General features: G+C 51.2%; 1 protein-coding gene across 2 annotated transcripts in view; it reads left to right on the top strand.

Moving 5' to 3' along the window:
• The first annotated feature begins 692 nt into the window (after positions 1 to 692).
• Positions 693 to 23,004, top strand: part of LOC104064699 (cyclic AMP-dependent transcription factor ATF-7) — a 76,430-nt gene continuing 54,118 nt past the window's right edge. Inside the window, exons 1-2 of one of the 2 annotated variants that reach the window (XM_054051585.1) lie at positions 737 to 809; positions 12,800 to 12,924. The gene's annotated coding sequence lies outside the window, so the exon portion shown is untranslated. Of the gene's footprint in view, positions 810 to 12,799; positions 12,925 to 23,004 lie in introns of both variants that reach the window. The other variant, XM_054051584.1, reaches the window with a different exon arrangement.

Genomic DNA, 23,004 nt, shown 5'->3' on the forward strand with positions numbered 1-23,004 from the left:
GCCCTGGCCCAGGTTGCCCAGAGCAGTGGGGGCTGCCCCATCCCTGGAGGGGTTCCAGGCCAGGTTGGATGGGGCTTGGAGCCCCTGATCCAGTGGGAGGTGTCCCTGCCCACGGCAGGGGTAGGACTGGATGGGCTTTGAGGTCCCTTCCAACCCAAACCATTCCAGGATTCCATGACAGTATGACACTCGAGCAGCTTCTGGACGAGGAGCTGGGGTGTTCCTGGGTGTTGGGTGTCGGCTGTGTCCCAATTAGCCTGTTATCCTGGTGTCTTGCTGTCCCTGCCTGGGGACATCACCCCCTCAGGGACACCTCGAGCAACACTGGCCACCTGGCAGCCCCAGGGCCAGGAGCTGGGCTAAGGGGTGTCTCAGTATCCCAGTGTCCTGGTATCTCTGTGTCCTGGTGTCCCAGTGCCCCTGTATCCCAGCGTCCCTATGTCTCCGTCTCGCTGTCCCCGCAGGACGGACGGGCCCCACGCGCGGCCCCTCTATTCCCCGCGGAGGCCTCCCTCTCGCTGGTCCCCCTCAAAGCGCTGGGACTAACCCCCGCCCCACACCGCCCCGCCCTCCTCATCGCTCCTCCCCTTCTCGCCGACTCCCCATCCCTTAGACCCCGCCCCTTCACAGCTAGACCACGCCCCGAAGCCTCCCCATTGGCCAGGGCGTCATTCCCGCCCCTCGGAGTGGCGGTGAAATCTCGCGAGAGTCCCGCGCGGAGGAGAGCGGGCGAGAGGGGGGGCGCTGCCCAGCGCGAGCGCAGCCAGCGCGAGGCCCCAGCGGCGGCGCGGCCCGGCGCTTCCCTTCAGGTAACCGGGAGCACCGGGAGCTCAGCGGGTGTGAGGGGAGGGGGGGGTCAGTCGGAAGGAGGGGAGTCGTGTCATGTGTGTCCCGTGTCCACCCCCCCCACCCCCCAACTCTCCGTGAGTTGTGGCGGGGCGGGCGCGCGGCCGCCCCTCTGAGTGATTGGCAGCGCTCTCAACCAATGGGCGCCTGAGGGGGGCGGGGCCGGAGCGCGGCGCGGCCAATGGCGGCTCGAGGGCGGCGAGGCCACAGCCACTAGGGGCGGGACTAGGGAAGGCAGCGAGGGGCCCGGGCGGGGCCGGGGGGGCAGGGGGCCCTGGGGGGGGTGTCAAGGGGAAGTGGGGGACAGGAGTGGGAGGGGGCAGGGAGGATGGAGGAACTGGGCTTGGAGGCTTGGGGGGGACACCAGAGATAGGGAGGCACGAGAGATGGGGGTCCCTGGGCTTGGAGGGGACACGAAGGGGGGGGGGGGGGCACGAGGGATGGGGATCTTTGGGCTTGGGACACACACGAAGAATGGGGAGAGACGAGGGATGGGGGGGGGGCTGGGCTTGGGGGCTTGGAGGGGGCGCACGACGAATAGGGGGAATGGGGGATGGGGGTCCCTGGACTTGGGGACACACACCCCCAAAGAATGAGGGGGGCACGAAGGAGGGGAGGGCATGGGCTTGGGGGAGGACATGCAAAGAATGGAGAGGGCATGAGGATTAGGGGGCTGAAGGGGACAGGAGGGATAGAGGGCTGGGGAGGCCTCTGGGATGGGGTGCTTGGGGAGTCTAGGGCGATCCAGGAAGGATGGAGGGCTGGGGGGTGGTCTTGGAGGGGCTGCGAGGAGTCCAGGTAGGACGAGAGGCTGGGGAATAGAAAGCGGCTCAAGGGGTTGCAGTTAGGGGGGCATTGAGGGATGGGGGATTGGGGGGGTTTGGAAATGTGAGGGCCTTTAAAGGGAGGGGGTGGTCTTGTAGTAGGATTTTGGGGATGAAGCCTGGAGAGGTCTTGGGAGCTCTGAGGGACTGGGGATCAGAACTGAGGGGTAGGAAACTTTAGAAGTTGAGAGAGAATTAGGGGATGTTTTTTGAGGTTGTAGATATGGAAGAACCTTTGATGTGCAGGATCCTGAAGAGATTCGGGGTGTCATGAGGAGACTGCAGATATGGGGACCTCAGGAGTTCACGGGGGGGGGGGGGGGGACACCCTGAGGTGCTGGGGGAACCCCATGTATGTGGGCTCTGTCCTCTGGATGAAGAGGGGTTTGGGCTCAGCATGGTGGCTCGAGACTCTGCTGGGGCAGAGGTGGGGAGGATCCAGGCCTACACGTGGGGGTTCCTGGTGACAAGCAAATGTAGAAATGTTGTGGGGTGAAGCAGGGAATGGGGTGCAGGCTGTGAGTCTGTAGGGTGTTGGGAGGTGGGGGCCCCATCCCACGTCGTGTGGTCCTGGCGGGGGGCATAGTGCCTCCCCAGTGCTGAACTGTGAAGGTAGGAAGTCAGTAGTTTCTTCCAAAGTCTGAAAGAGCTGTTAATTCCCACTGGGGGGACTTTGAGAGCTCAAACTTTTGAGAGTGTGTTGAAGCAGTGAGGTTTCACTGTGCTGTGAAATCTGTTGCCTCTTGGTAGCTCTGACTTTGCAAACACAACCCGCGTCACGTCCCAAAGCTGATTTGTTCCTGCTGCCGGGAGCTTTGGTCTGGAGTCCCTCAGCCTTACTAAAGAAAAGATTGGCTGACTCAGTTGTGAGATGAAATGTGTGCGACAACAAAACCCTCTTGTTCTGCTCAGCTCTTCCAGTTTTGCTCTTTCTGCCTCTTTGTTTTGTTGCTGCTTCTTCACTGAGTCCCGTCATTATCTTTCTTGCACCACATCAGAAGAAGTGTGGCCAGCAGGACAAGGGAGGGGATTCTCCCATCTATTCCACTCTCAGGAGACCCCACCTGGAGCCCTGTGTCCAGTTCTGGAATCCTCAATATAAGAAGGACAAGGAACTGTTGGAAGGGGTCCAGAGGAGGCCATGGAGGTGACCCAAGGGCTTGGAGCACCTCTTGTATGAGGACAGACTGAAAGAGTTGGGGTTATTCAGCCTGGAGAAGAGATGGCTCCAGGGAGACCTTAGAGCAGCTTCCAGTGCTGAAAGGGGCTCCAGGAAAGCTGAGGGGGTGCTCTTGATCAGAGAGTACAGAGAGAGGATGAGGGGGAACGATTTTGAGCTGAAAGAGGGGAAATGGAGATGAGATCTTGGGGAGAAATATTTTCCTGTGAGGATGGGTGGCCCTGGCCCAGGTTGCCCAGAGCAGTGGGGGCTGCCCCATCCCTGGAGGGGTTCAAGGCCAGGTTGGATGGGGCTTGGAGCCCCTGATCCAGTGGGAGGTGTCCCTGCCCATGGCAGGGGTGGGACTGGATGGGCTTTGAGGTCCCTTCCAACCCAAACCATTCCAGGATTCTATGATTCTTTGCCTGCTCAGGTCCCTCAACATTACATTCCAGTGTAACGTTTGGGAGTACAACATTACAGGGTTGGGAACACTTCCCAGTTATTTTACAGTGCTTGTGGGGCAGACACTTTCTTCCACTGTCAGCAAGGGAGGGCACGATCCAAAGGGGTTGTCTGGTTCTTTGCAAACTGCTTCAAACATAGTTGTCACTAAAATGCAGTTGTTTCTGGAGAAGGGAATCCAGCAGCATCAGCTCTGTTGCACAGGTTTTTGTAGTGGGGTTTTCACAGCAGAGATGAAGAATGACCTTGCTGCTTGAATTCAGGGAGGAGAAGTTTGTGGGAGGTGGGTTGGACAGCCAGAATCCTTTTGGAAAAGGAGTAGGGTTGACATCTTCACTCTTTACTTCCTTAAAGCCAGAACTGTTTTTCACCCTTTGTGATGGGAGTCGGGTAATTCCCATTACCAGCTTTGCGGCTGGAGTGCTTGTTTGCTCTTCCTGGGAAAAATAAACAACCAAACCAGGACCGAGTTCAGGATCGTGCCTGTGAGGTTTCCAGGGATCACCTGCAGCTGATCTTTGTGTAGAAGCATGTTTTTTTCCTGCTCCTAGAAGTTGATTGGGAATTGAGAAGCAGGAGGCTGTTTCCGTATCTGATAGACCTCACTGCTTTGAAAACTTGAATGGATTTCCTTCCCTGCGTGCCAGTCTTTTGGTTAATCCCAATCCAAGCAGGTTAAACGCTTCCTTTTGGCACTTGCCTGTCAACCAACTGTAACCAGCCACCCTGTCCACAGTCCTCACTGCTTTGCCAAACCATCCCCCTCGTTATTTTAATCTCTCCCTGTAAATCAATCCCTCCAGCTGCTTAACTCTGTTTTCCTGAATGCCTTCCAGTTTGCCCATATCCTTCTGATCCTGAACAGCTCGAAGTCAAACCTGGTTTGCATCAGGGTGCTGGAAATCTGTACCTTCTCTCCTTGCTCTCCTTCTCCTCAGATTATAGGAAGGAAAAGCTTTACGCAAACTTTGTGAACATGTTACGTCTTCCACTTGCAATTTATCTTTAACATTCCTCCTGTTGAGGGGTATTTCAAACATCAATTCCTACTCATTCTTACTCGTATTTCTGTTTTCTTAAGGTTCCTTATTTTCCAGTCTTCTCCAGCGTTTCCCACTGTGTGTATTTAGTGCTCGGATTCTTTTTCACTGTGGTTTGTGAATGTGAAACCACACTCATGATTGAGCTTTGCCAAGTCCCACTGCCAAACACTCAGCCCACCTTGGCAGGTCGTGAGTGTTGTTCCTTTTTTTGAGCTGGTTGACTGGACTGTCACCAGTTGGAATTCACTTGGAAGTGCAACATAATCCGTGTGGCACGATTGTGATGGTGATTGCGTAGATATTCTGTGTAGGAAGATGACAAAAATCAAACTTCTCATCAATGTGCTCATTCTCATCGTGCTGTCACAGCCCAGAAGGCCAACAGTACCCTGGGCCACATCAGAAGTGTGGCCAGCAGGGCGAGGGAGGGGATTCTGCCTCTCTACTCTGCTCTTGTGAGACTCTGCCTGGAATCCTGTGTCCAGATCTGGAATTGCTGATGTATGAAGGAGTTGGAACTGTTGGAGCAAGTCCAGAGAAGGCTACGGTGATAATCTGAGGGCTGGAGCACCTCTGCTATGAGGACAGGTTGAGAGGGTTAAGGTTGTTCAGCCTGGAGAAGAGAAGGCTCCGGGGAGACCTCAGAGCTGCTTCCAGGACTGAAAGAGGTTTCAGGAAAGCTGGGGAGGGAGTTTTTACAAGGGACCGGAGTGATAGGATGAGAAGGAATGGCTTTAAATTGGATGAGAGAAGATCTGAGATTAGGGATCAGGGAGAGATTCTCCTTGATGAGGGTGGGGAGGCCCTGGTCCAGGCTGTTCAGAGCAGTGGTGGCTGCCCCATCCCTTGGAGGTGTTGAAAGCCAGATTGGATGGGGCTTGGAGCCCCTGATGCAGTGTGAGAGGATTGGAACTAGATGATCTTCCAGATCTCTTCTGTCCCAAACCATTCTATGTTTGATCTCTATTTCCGTCTCTTTTGGAACGCAACTGGAGGAGCTGCTGACTGTGGAGGGCATCTCAGGGTGGCTGAAAGGGGATTTGTGGACGTGGCACAGGGCAGGCAGGACATCTCCCTTGCCTGTTTTGAAAGATGATGAAGTTTGAGGGAGGAAGCACCAGTGGATGAGTGTGAGAGGACAGCTAGGGGGGAAAACACCAAACCCTTCCTCCGTCCTCTTTGAATACGTGCGAGCTTGTGATGTCCAACTGTTCCACATGATGTGGCAGCCGGGAGGGACAGGAGCTCTGCTGAGGATGCGTGGCCCAGATTGGGCAGTGAGGACACACCCATGTCCTGAGCTGGTTGTGTCCTCCCTGGGGTGGAAACACTTGAAAACAGCTCCGTAAAATGCGCTCCATGTCCAGCAGACCTCGTGGTGCACGGCTTGTGTTGCAGTGTGTGTTAGTAAAGAATCTCTGGGTTGGATTGAGTTTTGGACTCATATTCTGCTGCATCATGTGAGGCTTCTTCACGTTCCATTTGTTTTTTCTCCTGTTTTTTTCTGGGGCCTTCTTTTTTTTTTTTCTGCTCCCAGCACCAAGAGTTGAGGCCAAAACCATTCTTCCCAATCACTTATCACCCAGCTACGATGCATTTGGAAGTGGTTTTCCAATGCTGGGAGAGAGTACTTTTTTGCAGCACTCAGGACTTGGGGACCTGATGCTTACTCTAACTCCACTTACTTGGGTTTTTTACCCATTTTACAGTAATCCTGTTTCTTGAGTTTGGTTTCAAGGAACTTGCAGTGCAGTGGGTGAATGCTGAGTGGTGTAGGCTGAGCGAGAAATAGTCTCTCTTGATATAGAGGTGTGTGGGAAGCTACTTGTAGGGAATAAAAAGCACATTTATGGCCTTGCTTCCTTCTGGATGTAAAACTGGGGTTTTCATCAGCCTTCTCATCACAATATTATTATCACATCTTTTTGTCTGGCTGAGGAATTCCTATATCATCTTGCTCAAGTGCTCAGCAAATCTCTTAATTCTGCCCCTTCTCTGAATTGCTCTGACGAGATCTGAAAAGCTCAGGCTTGTCTTGCTCTGCTGGTGGCAGCCGCAACCATGAGGCCAGCCACGCTGTGCCTGTGGCCTCAGCCCTCCTGAAGGTGACCCACAGGTGGGATCTGAGGATCTGTACTGTGGGACTGGGTGACAGAGGGCACTGGGATTCCCTGATCCACAGCCCTTGGAGGTGCTGGTATCCACACTGAGCTGCTGGTTGATCTTCATGCGCTCAGGTTTGTTCTCCCTCTTTTAGGGCTTATATTTACAGAGTCCTTTGCTGCAATTAGTCTTGGCTCATGGCAGTTGGGTTTAATTGCTTCTCTAAAGTTCAGTTTCATCATCAGCTATGAGGCTCTTTGCCTTTTTCCCCACCCCGATGCACCTGGTGGGCACGTGTGGTGCAGCTGTTGGCCGTACAGAACCTTTCTTTGGCACACGCTCCGTTCCAGCTCCACCAACTCCACTGCAGTGTGGTTTCACCAAGGCTAAAACCTAATTTGAATGCAGGTTGATTGTTCAGCGGAGCGGGATTTTTGGCTTGCACCTCTTTCCTCTAAGCTCTTTTCAGGCTTTTCCAGGATGGTGGTGAGAGGGCAAACTAGCCAGGGTGGATTTTCCTTCCTCCTTGTCTCCCTTTTTCAGCCGTACGTGAGCAGGGGCTGCCGTCCCATCGTGGGCCAAGCGTGGAGCTGAGCTCCCAGGCGACAGCCGCCATGTATTGAAGTTTCCCGATGAAAACCACGTGTTTGGCTCGCAAGGAGCAGCGCTGTCGTCGCAGGAGTGAGCCAGCCCAGGGAGAGCCTGCAGTGGTCTGGAATGCTGTGCTGCCGTCCCACCCTTCTGCGAAAGACTAAAGCGGTGGTGGAGACACGGTGCCAGCCGTTGCAAGCTGGGTCGTGAATAAACAAAGCTGCTCTGCCAGCTACGGGCCGTGCTCCCCGCTAGGGTGTTTCTCTGTAGAGCAGCCCTCGCTTCTGAGCTCTCCTTGTGAGCTACAGCCACTGACATAGCTGAAATGAGAAGCCATACAAAGCCATTTTCCTCCTGTTTTCCCCCAAACATGTTTGAACTCTTTTAGTTTGAAATTCAAGTTGTGCCTGGAGTTCAAAAGTGCGTAAAGCGTGGAGTTCCCTGCGTTCCTGTCTCCTGGGACGTGCTGCTGCACTCATGCTGCTGCCTTTAGTAGGGCTCTTGTGCAGCTTCCTTAGTTTTTTGCTTGTGGAGAATGTTTTCAGCCTGGCTGGGTGAGATCTCATTCCAAATACCGTTACTATTTAAAATAATAGTAATTAAAAAGTAGACTTTTACAGACTTTGGGGCTTGGCAGAGCTAGGGAGTAAGCAATACCCTAAGGGGGGGTATTTATACCTACGTAACAAACTGCTCTGAGCTGCCTCACACCCTTTAACTGCTTCCAAAGTGAGGAAACCAGACTTGGAGCAAAACACGGCCTTTGGGTTTTCTGCAAAAAGCTCTTGTTGATGCTGAGTCTGCGGAGACGAAGGGAACGAATCTTCACATTGCTCAGCAGATGCTGCTTGTGATTATTTAAAGTAGATGGCGTTTAAAATAGACCTCTTTCTTGAGGTACAGCTGGTTGTGTCCATGGCTGAGGATGCTGGAAATGCTTAGGAGTTTCGAAAGTGAGGTTGGACTGCAGCTGGTGGAGCTGAGGTGGGATGTGTGTGGGCAGGGAAAGCTTTCCCAGTTGATCTTCTCGCAGGGAAATGCGGTTTTCTTCTACCTCATGCTGTTCCCGTTGCAGTGGGATCTGAATTGAGACTTGGCAGCTGCTCACAGCCCGTTCTTCCACTGTTCCTGCCGTAGGAATATTCTTTATTTCTTTGAGTATTGGTAAATTAGAACCGGACGAGGAGTGAAGGGAGGTGAGATCCAAAGGCAGAGCTGACAGCAGCTGAGTGCCAGTCTAAGAATTTGCTGTTGAATCATAAAAATACGAAGGCACAGACTTAGCTGCGCATCCTGCGGCGTAGGGTAGATTTACTGTCCCTAAACAGGGTTAAGGAAGTTTATCTACAAACTTAATCAGATTAGAAGTATTTGTATGGCAGAGTGGGCTGTTACAGACACAGTGAGCTTGGATAGGAGCGAGTGTTGCCTGTCGTCCAGATCCTCCACCTGACAGAGCCACGTGCAAAGCCAGCGTGATGGAACGTGAGTTTTTGAACATCATCCTGAGTGTGTTGGCAGTGTTTTAATGAGCAAGAGTATTTCCTGGTGGAGGTGGCAAGAAACCACCTGGAAGGCTGCCTGGTGGAAAAAGACCTGGTGATGCTGGTCAGCCACGGCTCACCATGAGCCAGCAATATCCTAAGCGGCCAAGAAGGCCACCAGCATCCTGGCTTGGATCAGCCATGGGGTGGCCAGCAAGAGCAGGGAAGGGATTGTCCTCCTGGATTCAGCACTGCTGGTGCTGCACTTCAAATCCTGGGTTCGGTTTTGGGCATCTCACTCCAAGAAAGACCTTGAGGGGCTGAAGTATGTCTGGAGAAGGGGATGGAGCTGGGGAAGGGTCTGGAGAACAGGGGGTCTGGGAGTGGCTGTGGGACCTGGAGGGTTTGGTGTGGAGACAAAGAGGCTGAGAGGAGACCTCATTGTTCTCTGCTGCTCCCAGAAAGGAGGTTGTGGTGAGCTGAGTGCTGCTCTGCTCCCAAGGAACAAGGGATGTAGAAATGGCCTCAAGTCGTGCCAGGGGAGGTTTAGATTGGATACTGGGGAAATTCCTTCATGACAAGAGCGATGGAGCCCTGGCAGAGGCTGCCCAGGGCTGTGGTGGAGTCCCCGTCCCTGGAGGAGTTGAAAACCTGTGTGGCTGTGGCACTTGGGGACATGGTTTGCTTGGCACAGTGGGGTTGGGCTGACGGCTGGACTGGATGAGCTTAGGGGTCTTTTCCAACCTCGATGCTTCTGTGATTCTATGATTCTAAGCTTCCTGAGGGATTCTTGCTCCTCTCCACATGGATGTTTCTCGTCTTCCTACCCCATGGGGCTTTCTTCTCCTTTGGAAGTCTCTCTATTTTTTTATACATATAGAGCGCCCATTTGCATGATCCACATCTAGGACACTGTATCTATCATCTGTGTATGATGTTGTGGTTTGAATTATATGAAGCATCGATGGGAAATCATTACTTTGTTCCTGCTAAAACCAGTCCCTCCGAAGGCTGAACGCAGTTCTCGTTAAACAACTCACAGCAATGGACCAGGTTTTGAGACATTGCTTCTATTTGGAGTATTTCTTGCTCCCCTCTGATTTTAGGGCTTGTGTATCAAACAATGATGGTGTAAAATGTACACGGATACCTTTGCTAAGTAAATAAAAACACCCATATGTGATGTATACAAGCCCAGGTGGGACAAGATCTTTTTCCTTTATGACCATCTGTGCATACAGAGTGTCCCACCCCACCATCCCACTGGTGCTGTTGCCATTGTTTTATTTCATTGGGAAGTTTCATCCATAGGAAGGCGCTTGCTTAAAAGGCTTCTCCCATTCTTAACTCTGTGCAGACTCTGATCTTCCTTTAAAACTCTTCACATGCCAGTGTGGGGAAAATATGTTCGAGCTTGACTTGGGCTCTTGCGTCCCATTTTCAGCGGCTTTTTTTTTTCCCCCCTCACTTTCATTGAAACAAGGGCTTTTAAGCAGCTGAATAATTTCAGGAAATGGGACTCTGGTTTCTAGGTCACTTAGGCATTTCCGAGGTAAAATACTGCATTTTCTAAGGCTTGTCATGGCTTCCATATAATTATCTCCGCTCAGAAAGAAACAGTGGGTCTCCTAGGGTTTTCTCTTCCTTCTTAAACTTGAATTATCTCTTTCCCCTGTAGTAGATCTCTTGCAATGTCTTGTCCCTGCTGGGAAGATGTGGATAGCTGAGGATGTATCTCCGCTAATGAAGGAGGCCCAAAACTGAACCCAGGATTTGAGGTGTGGCATTGCAAGCACCGGGCACAGGGGGACAATCCCTTCCCTGTTCCTGCTGGCCACCCCATGGCTGATCCAAGCCAGGATGCTGGTGCCCTTCTTGGCTACCTGGGCCACTGCTGGCTCATGTTCAGCTGCTGTTGATCAGCACCCTCAAGTCCTTTTCCACTAAGCAGCTTTCTAGCTGTTCTTCCCCAGGCCTGGAGCTGCATGGGGTTGCTGTGGCCCAAGAGCAGGACTCAGCACTGAGCCTGGTTGAACCCCATCCTGTTGGCCTCAGCCCATGGATCCAGCCTGGCCCAATGCCTCTGCAGAGCCTCTCTGCTCTTGAGCCGATTGGTATTCCTGGTACTCCCAATTTGGTGTCATCTGCAAAATGACTGAGGAATCAGTCATTGATCCCCTCATCTACATCATGGATGATGTTGGAGAGTAGGAGGACCTCCTGAAGACGCTTCCAGATCACTCAAGCTTCTCGTGGTTGATCTCACTTGCTTTTTTTCACCTAGGTGTTCTGCACAGATTAACCTCTCCTGCCAGAATCCTTCCCTTTGTGCTGCCTGGGATGTCAGCAGCAGCCCTGGGGCTCAGCTGGGGCCCCACCATGCTGAGATGACATGAGACTTTCTCTGACACCTTGCTCTGAAGTCAGGAGGCCAGGCCAGATCTGATCTGGAGGCTGGCCAGCGCGAGGAGGCTCTTGGACAATGGAGCCTCTGTCAGGGGTTTTATCCTGCCAGACCCTAATGGGGAGGCAACGTTCACAAACTGCACTTCTTGTTATGGTAACAGTAAACTTGCTATTCAGAAGAGACTAATAAATGGTGTAAGTTGGGAGGACTAAGGGAAGCCATGCTGGGAAAAGTCTTGTAGATCTCTCAGCTAAGGGATCTTGTTGCTCTGACGGCAGGGGAAAAGCTTTTCTGGTCTCAGCCGCCTCTCCTGGCCGCTGTGCTGGTTTGGGACCCGTTGTTATTCCTTTTGCTGGAGTTTGTTTTATGTTTGACAGGGCGCTGACAATGCCTCCTGATCCCATCACTCACACGCTGAGTAGAGGAGAGGGACCTGTTCCTACGTGGGAGGTTTGATGTGGGACTGCTCTTTGCAGCCAGGCTGTCAGCCTGCTCTGTGGAGACCCTGTCAACCTGCTCCCGCAACCTGAGAGGGGCTTTTTGAGTTGCATTAGGGCCAAATCTTGTGCCTGGTAGGAAGGATCCTGCAGCTTGTTGGGGATGCTGAAGCTCCAGAGCTGGTTCAAGACATGCGAGAAGTGAGGGTGTAGTGCATCTTTGATGGTATTGAGGCAATAGTGTCTTAACAATTGAGGGATCATAGTATGGTTTGGGTTGGAAGGGACCTTAAAGCCCATCCAGTCCCACCCCCTGCCATGGGCAGGGACATCCCGCTGGATCAGGGGCTCCAAGCCCCATCCAACCTTGCCTTGAACCCCTCCAGGGATGGGAAAGCCCCCACTGCTCTGGGCAACCTGGGCCGGGGCCTCTTCACATTCATTGTGAAGAATTTCTCCTTAAGATCTCATCTTGATCTCCCCTCTTTCAGCCTGAAATCATTCCCCCTCCTCCTATCTCTGCACTTCCTGAATGCTGTTGTGGATGGGGATCCTCTACGAGGCTGAGAGCAGCACTGAGCACCCAGAAAGCACGGAAGTGGTTGGACTTTGCTTTCATCCTGTGCTGTAGGTTAACTCGTAATGACTTGTTAAACACTCTGTCTGTTGGAGATTTATTTTGGGCGAGTTCCTTGCCAATATTCCAGTTTATTCAGTTGGATTTGCTTTATCCAGCTTACAAAGCGTAAGGGTGTTACGCCTCTAAAGCCTATTTTATAGCATCAGCTTTTGGCCTTCTTTCCCATATGACAGTTTTAAGCTCTCTTGTAGCTTTCTAGTTACAAAGCAAACATTCTGCCTCCTTCCCTCACACGCCAAAGTAACTTTAAAGTCCAAGCACAGGACTAAGGCAGCCTGAGGTGGGGGCCTCTCCCTGTAAAATGAAAAAGCTTCTGTACCATCTTTGGGTGTTTAACAGCCCATGATCAATTGTCAGAGATCTGGGCACTCAAAGGTGCAGGATAAGCTCTGCTCCTGGGTCCCTGCAGGCACCTGATTTAGTTTGAGTCATTAACCAGCAGAAATTAGGTGCCAAATGAACTTTACAGAATGCCTAAACACAAGCTGGGCACCTCACCCTCTGTCCTTTAGAGCCAACTCTGCACCAAGGGGGCCTGAATGTCGAAGGGGCTTGTTTTCACAGAACCCTGGAATGGTTTGGGTTGGAAGAGACCTCAAAGCCCATCCAGTCCAACCCCCTGCCATGGGCAGGGACACCTCCCACTGGGTTAGGTTGCTCCAAGCCCCATCCAACCTGGCCTTGAGCTCCTCCAGGGATGGGGCAGCCCCCACTGCTCTGGGCAACCTGTTCCAGGGCCTCCCCACCCTCACAGCAAAACATTTCTCCCTAAGATCTCATCTCAATCTCCCCTCTTTCAGCTCAAAATTGTTCCCCTCACCCTCTCCCTGCACTTCCTGATCAAGAGCCCCACCCCAGCTTTCCTGGAGCCCCTTTCCACGCTGGAGGCTGCTCTAAGGTCTCCCTGGAGCCTTCTCTTCTCCAGGTAGGAAATGTTTCTGACACATTCTTGGGGTTTTTTTAAAGAATCACTTGACCTGTTTCTTTTTATCCCACTTATCGATGGTTCATGTTGCTCTGAATCATCCCCACGGTGTCCATTGTTACTTCAGGGCAGCTGACACTGAACCCCAGTCAAGTGCTGAGGAGGGATTGAGTTCTGCTCTGTGTGTTTTCTGGGTGCAGCTGCCTCCCTGACTCTGCTGATCTTAACCTATTCGAGCACTGCGTGCTGAATATTCCTTTCCATGGTCAGGAAGCTCAAGGCAGAATGTTGTTAATGACTGCACTTAGAAAATAATAAAACCTTTCCTGGACTGGTCTCAAAGCAACATGTTTCCTTCCTTGCATTTTAGTGGGAAATCTCTTACTATTTTTGAGAGCTTGGGGCAGTGCCTGACACTTCCTTCTCTTTTGGCTGGTGGAGTAGAAGTGGCTTTGTCTTCTTTCCCTCCTACTTACCAAAAGGCAGTTTGGTTTTTGATTGCAACCAAGCTGTCTTCCCGTTCCAGCTCCCAGTGACAATTACGGTTTCTGTCTCGATTCTGCCTGCGCTCTTGTATATCCTCCTGCAGGAAGATGTGTGCTGCAGCACCAATTCTGTGCAGCCATCTATAATAATCTAGTTTATTGTGGTTTTATCTCTCTTTCGCAGTAGCAGCAGCGGTACTGCCTGTCCTTAGGGCTTGCTCTGGTGTCTTGAGCGCTGTTTGGGTTTGAATAGGCTTGTTTGTGTCGCAGCTCGGGCTGTTAATGCTCTTGGCATAGCTCCCAGGTCTCAACAAAGTTACCCAAATTGATCTGGGATGGCCCTGCGACTCATTAGTCACCGAGAATTAATCCCATGTAGCTCAGTTTCATAAAAAGTTAACTCCTAGCACTGTTTTACCTCTTGCATTAAGCTGAAGCACCGAAAGGAGAAGAGGAGCGTGGAGCACGGGGATGCAAGCACAGAGGAAAACGGCTCCGCCTGCTGTAGGTGCAGCAGTACCACGCTGTACCTTGCAATAATGCCAGGTGACAAAGCCTTCTGTGGGAACACGGATGAGTTCAGCGGTGGCCCAGGTGGCCACCAACACCCTGGCTTGGATCAGCCTTGGGATGGCCAGTAGGAGCTGGGAACGGATCACCCCCCTGTGCTCGGCGCTGGTGTGGCTGCACCTTGAATCCTGGGTTCAGTTTTGGGTTCCTCACTCCAAGAAAGACCTTGAGTAGCTGGAGCAGATGCTGGAGAAGAGAACGGAGCTGGGGAAGGGTCTGGGAGCGGCTGCAGTCCCTGGGGGCTTTGGTGTGGAGAAGAAGAGGCTGAGATGAGACCTCATCGCTCTCTGCAGCTCCTGGAAAGGAGATTGGAGCCAGGCAGGAGTCGGGATCTGCTCCCAAGTAACAAGTGCCGGGGGAGGTTTAGAGGATATTGGGAAATCTTTCTGCTTGGAAAGGATTCTCAAGCATTGGCAGAGGCTGCCCAGGGTGATGGCGGAGTCTCCATCCCCTGGGAGGGGTTCAAGAACTGTCTGGCTGTGGCACTTGGGGACATGGTTCAGTCACAGTGGGATTGGGCTGACGGTTGGACTGGATGAGCTTAGAGGGCTTTTCCAACCTTAATGATTCCATGATTCTATAGGACTTGATTTTTTTCTTGTGAGGAGATGTGGGGATTATTAGAACACAGTTTCTGACCTGGTTCTGCCTTTGCCCCTGCTGTTTGGTAAGTGGTTTCACTGCAAAAGCCACCTCCCTCCCTGGTTCCTCTGCCCTTCGTGCCATATTTAGTAGCCTGGGGCAATTACAAACAAGTTTTCTGTGTTGCCTGTTAGTAGAAAGACATCTTCCCTTTGCTTGGACTTGTTCATGCCTGCCTGAGGCTGGTGTCTGTGACGGACTGGTGACTGTGAAGGGTGCTTTGTCATTTGGGAGAGTAAAACATTTATAAGCAGTGTCAGTAAAACAGAAGCTGTGAGGGGCTCTTGATCAGGGAGTGCAGGGAGAGGACAAGGGGGAACGGTTTTAAGCTGAAAGAGGGGATATTGAGATGAGATTTTAGGAAGAAACATTTTCCTGTGAGGGTGGGGAGGCCCTGGCCCAGGTTGCCCAGAGCAGTGGGGGCTGCTCCATGCCTGGAGGGGTTCCAGGCCAGGTTGGATGGGGCTTGGAGCCCCTGATCCAGAGGGAGGTGTCCTTGCCCATGACAGGAGGTTGGAACTGGATGGGCTTTGAGGTCCCAAACCATTCCAGGATTCTATTCTAACTCATTTTGCTGCTCATTCTTCACTCGGCCCTTCCTACCCTGAGAAGTCTTAGCAGAGCAAGGCTTCTTGCAGCAGAGCATGCAGTTTGCTGTTGTTTTCTCTTCCCCTTTGAGCCTTTTTTTAGGAGGTTGCTCTGCAGCTCTTTTGGTTTTGTTTTGTAATTGGTGCAACCTCGAGCTTTAATTTTGTGGTCGTATTAATGTAAAGTTTATCGTGATGATTTATGGAAATAAACCATACATGTGCTTTTATTGGTGAGCGGGTTTGTGCTGGGGACCAGAGTGGTGTTGGCAAACTCAAAGCGGAGAATTTTTGCGTACACCCAAGCATTCCCTGCGATCCAAAGTATTTCAGCTTGTCTTATGAGGCATGGAAGCAAGAGTGGTGGGCACCAGCATTCCTGCAGTAATGAGAGTCACACGCACAGACAACAATAGAGCCTTCTTTTTAGAGCATTTTCATACCAACTCTGTCCCCCAGCGTTCAGCGGAGTTGAAGACCTGGGAGCTTTGTCCACTGTAATACCGAGTTTTAAGGGAAAGAGGATTTTTTTTTTAATGGGGATTTGAGATGATCCAGAAAAAAAGGTGCTTTCCAGTTGTAGCTGTGAGGGTCCCAGTTGGGCGCAGGAGATGTTGGGCCACTGTTGGAGGCAGCTGGATGTCAAGAGCCCCAGCAGTGTCCTTGGAGGACATAAGGGGGCGGTTGGCCATGATGTCCACAAATGAGAAGAGATGTGACTCGAATTAACAAATCTTGGCTTAAGGCTGTTTCTAAAGCCCAGGAATTCATAGAATCATAGAATCCTGGAATGGGTTAGTCCAACCTGGCTTTGAAAACCTCAAGGGATGGGGCAGCCACAACTGTTTTTGGCAACCCGGGCCAGGGCCTCTCTGCCCTTGCAGGTCTGTGAAAGCCCTACAGACAGGAAAACCTGCTCGTACTTCAATCCTGACACTGATGTGCTTCCTGTGAAGGTGTGGGATGTTTGTGTTAATGTGTGCTTGAGAAATATGTGGTCATGGGTAGTGATGCTAGGCGTAGTTAAGAGTCGGTGGGGTCCTTTCTGTGGCATCAGGCTGGCACTGCCGACCAAGACCACTGTTTGTCCAGTGGCTGCAGGCCTCCCTCGGCAACTCTTTCCCTTTGTGAAGCTAAACCGGTGGGCTTTGAAGTATATAGAGCATCTTGGATGAAAGGGTCCATAAACACCAAACATGCTTTTGAGAGCACCCATCCTGCTTCTCGCATCTCTTCTCATGCCGTTTCCAAATGGAAGTTGTTAAAGTGGGTTCCGTGAGGTGCCAACATGCGTCCTAGGGGGAATCCTTTTCAGGAAGGCTGGTCTTTCATTGCTGCTGTCAGTGCGTGTAACATGTCTAATTCCTTCCCAGGGAGAGAAGATATTACCCCTCGATGTCTGTCTAGACTCTGTTAACGGGCTGTGTTTGTTCTTAATGGGTTCGTTACTGCGCTTTGGGACTGCTTGGGTTTATGGAGTGGTGTACCAGGGGGAGAGGAACATATGGGCTGCCTTTAGTGTCTGCAGGAAGAATTAAATTTCTAAATAAGTGGAAATTTTGATTATTGAGAGAAACAAAACCAGCTTAGCCACCCTAAAGCAGCATCCCAGTCAAGTTCTTCCTCAGACTGAGAGGGAGCTTCAGCTTTTATTGGTACCTGCAGCCTTTCCCCTCCAACTCTTGCAAGTACCAAGAGGTGGGTAAAATGCATGTTTTAGGGATAATGACATCACCCTCTCTATGTACAAATCTTGGCATCGCTTTAACCTCTTGTTGGAGCAATTCCATACACAAATCCAGGCTGAGCAGGGAATGGATTGGGAGCAGCCCTGAGGAGAAGGACCTGGGGTGCTGGCAGTTGAGAAGCTCCAGGTGACCTAGCAATGTGCTCTCACAGCCCAGAAACCAACCATGTCCTGCCCATGGCAGGGGTGGGACTGGGTGGGTTTTGAGGTCCTTTCCAACCCAAACCATTCCGTAGTTCTAGAACTTCGCACCTGGGTGGTGGTTCACGCCACGTTCAGTGTTAATGTTTGATGTACCTGTCAGCTGATGCTTTTATCCAGGGAGGTGGTGTGGGTTTGGGATGAGGTGTGTGGGAAAAGGAGTGATTGAGAGATTCAGTGATGATGGTGGGAAAAGGCATAACTGTCTGGTTAAACTGGGGGGAATTGTGTGCACGAGAGGGAGGGCCTGGGCTGGGGGAAATGAACTCTCTGCTAAAAAAGACTTTCACGTAGGTCCTAGGCTGGACGTCCTCCCTGCTTCCCATCCCAGCAATTCCTTTGCACTTTCTTGTTCCCTCGTGGACTTCTGTGAGAAGTCATAAGGAAGAATAATAGCAAAGCAGGTTCCAAAGCACCCATTTGGGAAGTAAGCGGAGCTTTACATCCCTAAAATGGTGTGTGTAGGGGAGGTTGTGAATCTCCTCCAAATGACAACACACTTTGTCATCAGAAAATTGGGAAACGCTTGCCCAGCTCTGGCAGAGGGCTTTGCGCGGCTCTTTGGGAAGAGCCCTCTCTTCTCTTTCTGTCGTGTAGAAGGAGGCACAGCAAACACTGGGGTGCATAATCCCTTCCTTTGCCAGCACTGGAGCTGCAGGCAAAACTCCTCACTTCCATGTTTGCCTTCCCTTTGCAGGGCCTGGCCTAGACAGGGACCCTCTTGGCTCCCTAGGATTGTGGTTGTTGCTGTCTACACCACGTGTTGCAGTCAGGTTAGTTAAATCATGGAATTGTGGAGCGGTTTAGGTTGGAAGGTGCTTCAAAGTCCACCCAGTTCCAGCCCTGTGGGCAGGGACGCCTCCCACTGGTGATATAAGGTACGATGGAGACATTCTGAAATGTGGAAAAGACCTTCTGTTAAGGTTAAACGTTGAGAGGACCAACCAGTTCACACGTGGTAACTTTAGCACAGCTGGATATCTCCTGATGCCTGTTCTAGGGGCAGCTTGCCACTGCCTTTGTTGCCAAGAGCCAACTGCTGTGCTGGGGTTCAGACTGTGATAGATTTGTCCTTTATGAGCCTCCATGGTTCTAAGGGGATTTTGTACGGTTTGAGTTCTGCAGGTGCTAATTTGATATTTTAATTTGTTTGAGGGTTTTCTTTTTTTGAATTCTCTTGACTCTCCACAAGGGAATTCTTCCAGCAAGTTTCAGGTGGGTCTAAGGACTGAATTATTTATGAAGCAATCTGCAGTGGGCTTGGAGTATTGCAAACAAAATTAATGTGGAGTCTGCGCCACCACACTCATGCTCTTGACTCAGATTTTCCAAAGCCTCAAAGTAAAGTAGGTTGTCTCCAGTTATTTCTTCATCAACCCAATAATCATCTCCAAAACAATGTCCTCTAGTTCTTCTGATCTTAATAGAAGCCCTCTGCTCTCAGGAAGGCCTCAGGCTGCCCAAAATACTCTGGTTAATGGACATTTAAACCATGCTGTCTCACAGCAAAATCGTAGAAACATGGAATGCTTTGGGTTGGAAAGGACCTCAAAGCCCATCCGGTCCCACCCCCTGCTATGCGCAGGGACACCTCCCACTGGATCAGGGGCTCCACGCCCCATCCAACCTGGCCTGGAACCCCTCCAGGGATGGGGCAGCCACCACTGCTCTGGACAGCCTGGGCCAGGGCCTCCCTACCCTCATCACGAAGAATTTCTTCCTAAGATCTCATCTCAATCTCCCCTCTTTCAGCTCCAAACCTTTCCCTCTTGTCCTGTCCCTGCATTCCCTGATCAAGAGCCCTTCCCTAGCTTTCCTGCAGTCTTCCCTTTCAGTGCTGCTCTAAGGTCTCCCTGGAGCCTTCTCTTCTCCAGGCTGAACAACCCCAACTCTCCCAGCCTCTTCTCATAACAGAGATGCTCCAGCCCTCGGATCATCTCTGTGGCCTCCTCTGCATTCGCTCCAGCAGCTCCATGTCCTTCTTGTGCTGAGGACTCCAGAACTGGACACAGGGCTCCAGGTTTGGTCTCACCAGAGCAGAGGGGCATTATCCCCTCCTTCCCTGCTGGTCCCAGAGCTTTGGATGCAGCCCAGGACATGGTTGGTTTCTGGGCTGTGAGAGCACATTGCTAGGTCACCTGGAGTTTCTCAACTGCCAGCACCCAAATTCCTTCTCTTCAGGGCTGCTCCCAGTCCATTCCCTGCCCATCCTGAATTTGTGCTTGGGATTGCCCCAGTGATACAAAGTTGATGTTCATTCTCTTTTCTGCATGCTGTGTGTGCTCCAGAGGAGCTGCTCCCGTTGAGAGCAGTGCTCTCTACAAGCTGCTCTCCAGCAAATCTCTCCTCTTACACACCCCGTGCAAACTCCAAGGGGTGCCTGATTATCAGCATAGCACGCAGTCATGACTGCTGCAAAGCCTGCTTTGAGTTTTTTGTCTCTTTCTGAACAGCCTGTGGGTTATTTGGACGAATAAAGAGAGGGATGGAGAGACATGAGTGGACTTCGGGAGAATGGTCTGCTTGGAGTAAAAACATCTTTTCTATTTTCCTTGCTCCAGCAGCCGCCTGTCAGCTCTGCGCTGACAGAACTTTGCCGCATGCTTCAGTAATCCATCTGCATTTCTTTCCTTCCCCTTGCTGTTTGCAACATGCTAAAAATCATCAAAACGGTGAAATACTGTCCCGCGGCTGCAGGAAGAGGAATGAGAATGGGTTCCCAGTATCCAATCATCTGCTTATTCTGCCTGTTCTTAAGAATAGAATTTATTGAAGCAATTTATCCTGACTAAATGCGATATAAATCTGAGCACATGTATGTACGTACCAGTCATATTCTGCAGCGAATGAGCAGCTAAATCTTGCTTTAAAGAACGAGTGAATCCTGATGCTTCACAAGATCAAGTAAACTGAGGGTTTTGCAGGGTGTTGGTCCCGTTTTTTTGTAATTGAGCTGCTTGCTCTGGTCTCGGAAGGAGCTGGCAGGCAGCCTGAAATGCTGGTGGGTTTCTGTTTGGTTTTCCTGCTCTCCATTTCAGTTGAGGTTCTTGAAGCTCCAGGAGTGATGGCTAATCCATTTCTTTGATTTCTCAAATAGCTGTTATGCATCATAGACTTATGGAGTGGTTTGGGTTGGAAGGGACCTCAAAGCCCATCCAGTCCCACCCCTGCTATGGGCAGGGACACCTCCCACTGGATCAGGGGCTCCAAGCCCCATCCAACCTGGCCTGGAACCCCTCCAGGGATGGGGCAGCCCCCACTGCTCTGGGCAACCTGGGCCAGGGCCTCCCCACCCTCACAGGAAAATGTTTCTTCCCAAGACCTCATCTCAATCTCCCCTCTTTCAGCTCAAAACCGTTCCCTCTCGTTCTCTCCCTGCACTCTCTAATCAAGACCCTCTCCCCAGCTTTCCTGTAGGCACCAGGAATAACCGGACTTAGAGCATGGGATCACAATAGAGCTGGAAGGCTCTTCCCAGGAGTCCTAACCACCAGGTCTGCTGGTGACCTGGTCTACAAAGGGACCTGGGCTTTGGTTTCTCCAGCCTGTTCTCAAACTGCCTGCAAGAATCAGGTGTCCTCTGCCAGTCCAGCATCACAGGCAGGAACTGCCAAGTGTTTCAGCAGCTCCAAGCAAAGAGCTGTGGTACTGAGACAGCAGTGAAGCCACCACCCGTTAGAGGACAGTGTCAATACCTCTTGTTGCCAAAGTCAGGCTGGCGCTGTAGGTGTTTGAGATGGTTTAAATCACTCTCCTGCGTTTAAACTCAGTTACATGGGATGGTTGAGTCCCCATCCCTGGAGGGATTTAAATGCCACGTAGATGAGGTGCTCAGGGATGGTTCCATAGTGGACAGGTACATTTGGACTTCATGATCTCAGAAGTCTTTTCCAACCAAGCGATTCTATGATTCTGTTCTATGATTTTGGCCGCTCTCCCGTTCCATTTGTGTGAGCGCTGCTTATCCTTTGTGAGGTCGTGTTTGCTTAGGCCCTGGAGTTTTGCTTAATAAATCCAAACACAGTCTGGCGTCGTGGACGTCTCCCCTTTCTGTGGGAGAAGAACTGGCAGCTACGTTCTCATAGCTTACAGTTGTTGCTGTTGTGCTGTGGCTGAGCCAGCACTCAGGGAGGGCGATTCCACCTCTTGTAGCCACCCATTTTAGCTGTGCTGTAATAGAAAAATAGTCTTTTTTGCTCATATTAAGCAATAATTGATTCCTGTGTCTTCTCAGTTAAAGCAAAAGGGGACTTTTCTGCAGCCGCAGAGAATGAATGCATGTGCTAAGTTGCCTTCTTGGAGCACTTTCTCATATAGCTCCTAAAAATAACAAACTTCCTCACTCTCTCACCGCTATTCAGTGTGTGTTTCCATAGAATCACAGAATGGTTTGGGCTGGAAGGGACCTCAAAGCCCATCCAGTCCCACACCGTGCCATGTGCAGGGACACCTCCCACTGATCAGGGGCTCCAAGCCTCGTCCAACCCAGTCGTGGATACCTCTGGGGATGGGGCAGCCCCCACTGCTCTGGGCAGCCTGGGCCAGGGCCTCCCCACCCTGACAGGAAAAGATTTCCTAAGATCTCATCTCAATCTCCCTTTTTTCAGCTCAAAACCCTCCCCCCTTGTCCTATTGCTCCAGGCCCTTGTAAAACATCCTTCTCCAGCTTTCTTGTAGCCCCTTTCCATGCTGGAAGCTGCTCTAAGGTCTCCCTGCAGCCTTCTCCTCTCCAGGCTGAACAACTCCAACTCTTTCAGCCTGTCCTTGTAGCAGAGGTGCTCCAGACCTTGCAATTGGTCTTGTTGAACCTCATGGATTTCCCACAGCCCCACTTCTCCAGCTTGTCCGGGTCCCTCTGGATGTCATCCCATGCTTCTGGTGTGGCAACTGCACCACTCAGCTAGGTGTCACCTGCAAACTTGCTGAAGGTGCCCTTGATCTTGCTGTCTAGATCATCAATGAGGATATTAAACAGCACTGGTCCCAGTACGGACCCCTGAGGGATGGCTAGAAACACACAAAGCCGACTAAAAGAGCCTTCACAAATGCCTTTTGGCCACATTCTGGGTTCATTTCTACTCTTGGCCATGTGCTGCCGTGTGTCGCTGAAGCCAAGTTCCTGAACTTGGAGTTAAGAGGTGCTGGAAGCAATGTGAACAGCCAGAACATGTTCGCACACTAAACCCCCTGAAGAGACAGCATTTGCTTTGTTATGGCTTTTTAAAATCCTGCTATAAAAATAGCAGTGGGTGGAGGGAACCATTATTTCTTGTATTTGAGGTGGTGGGGGTTACTTTATTTACTCTTATTTTTTATTAATAAGAATAGCTTCACTTGTGGCATAATAGGACTGAGTGTTTTGTTATCCTTGGCTGTAATCTGTGATAAACTACCCCTGCCATCCGCCTCGTAGTTTACCCACTAGGGAGCCAGATTATTGCCTTGTAAAACGGAGCACCACTCCTATAATCCCTTAATTAATTAAATGACAAATTTTAGTTCTCTCCCATTGAAAATATAACTTGTACATAGAGAGGACTTGGATTTATTGGATCGCTTCTTGCTGGCACTCTGGGTTTTTTTTTTCCCTGCATATTGTCACTGTCTTTGCCTGTGTGTCTGTGCTTCCTTCTGTAAACACTGAGGACGGTGAAGCAGGTTCCTCTTGTCTGGGGCTGTTCTGTAGGTCTGTGCTGTGCAAGGGATGTGTTGATCCCATCTTAGGATGGTTTGGGTTGGAAGTGACCTCAAAACCCATCCACTTCTACCCCTGCCATGGGCAGGGACACCTCCCACTGGGTCAGGGGGACTGACCAACTCCAGGCTGACCAGCTCCAAGTCTCTCAGC

This window comes from Cuculus canorus, chromosome 29 (genome assembly GCF_017976375.1).
Source record: "Cuculus canorus isolate bCucCan1 chromosome 29, bCucCan1.pri, whole genome shotgun sequence".
NCBI classification, from domain to species: Eukaryota; Metazoa; Chordata; class Aves; order Cuculiformes; family Cuculidae; genus Cuculus; species Cuculus canorus.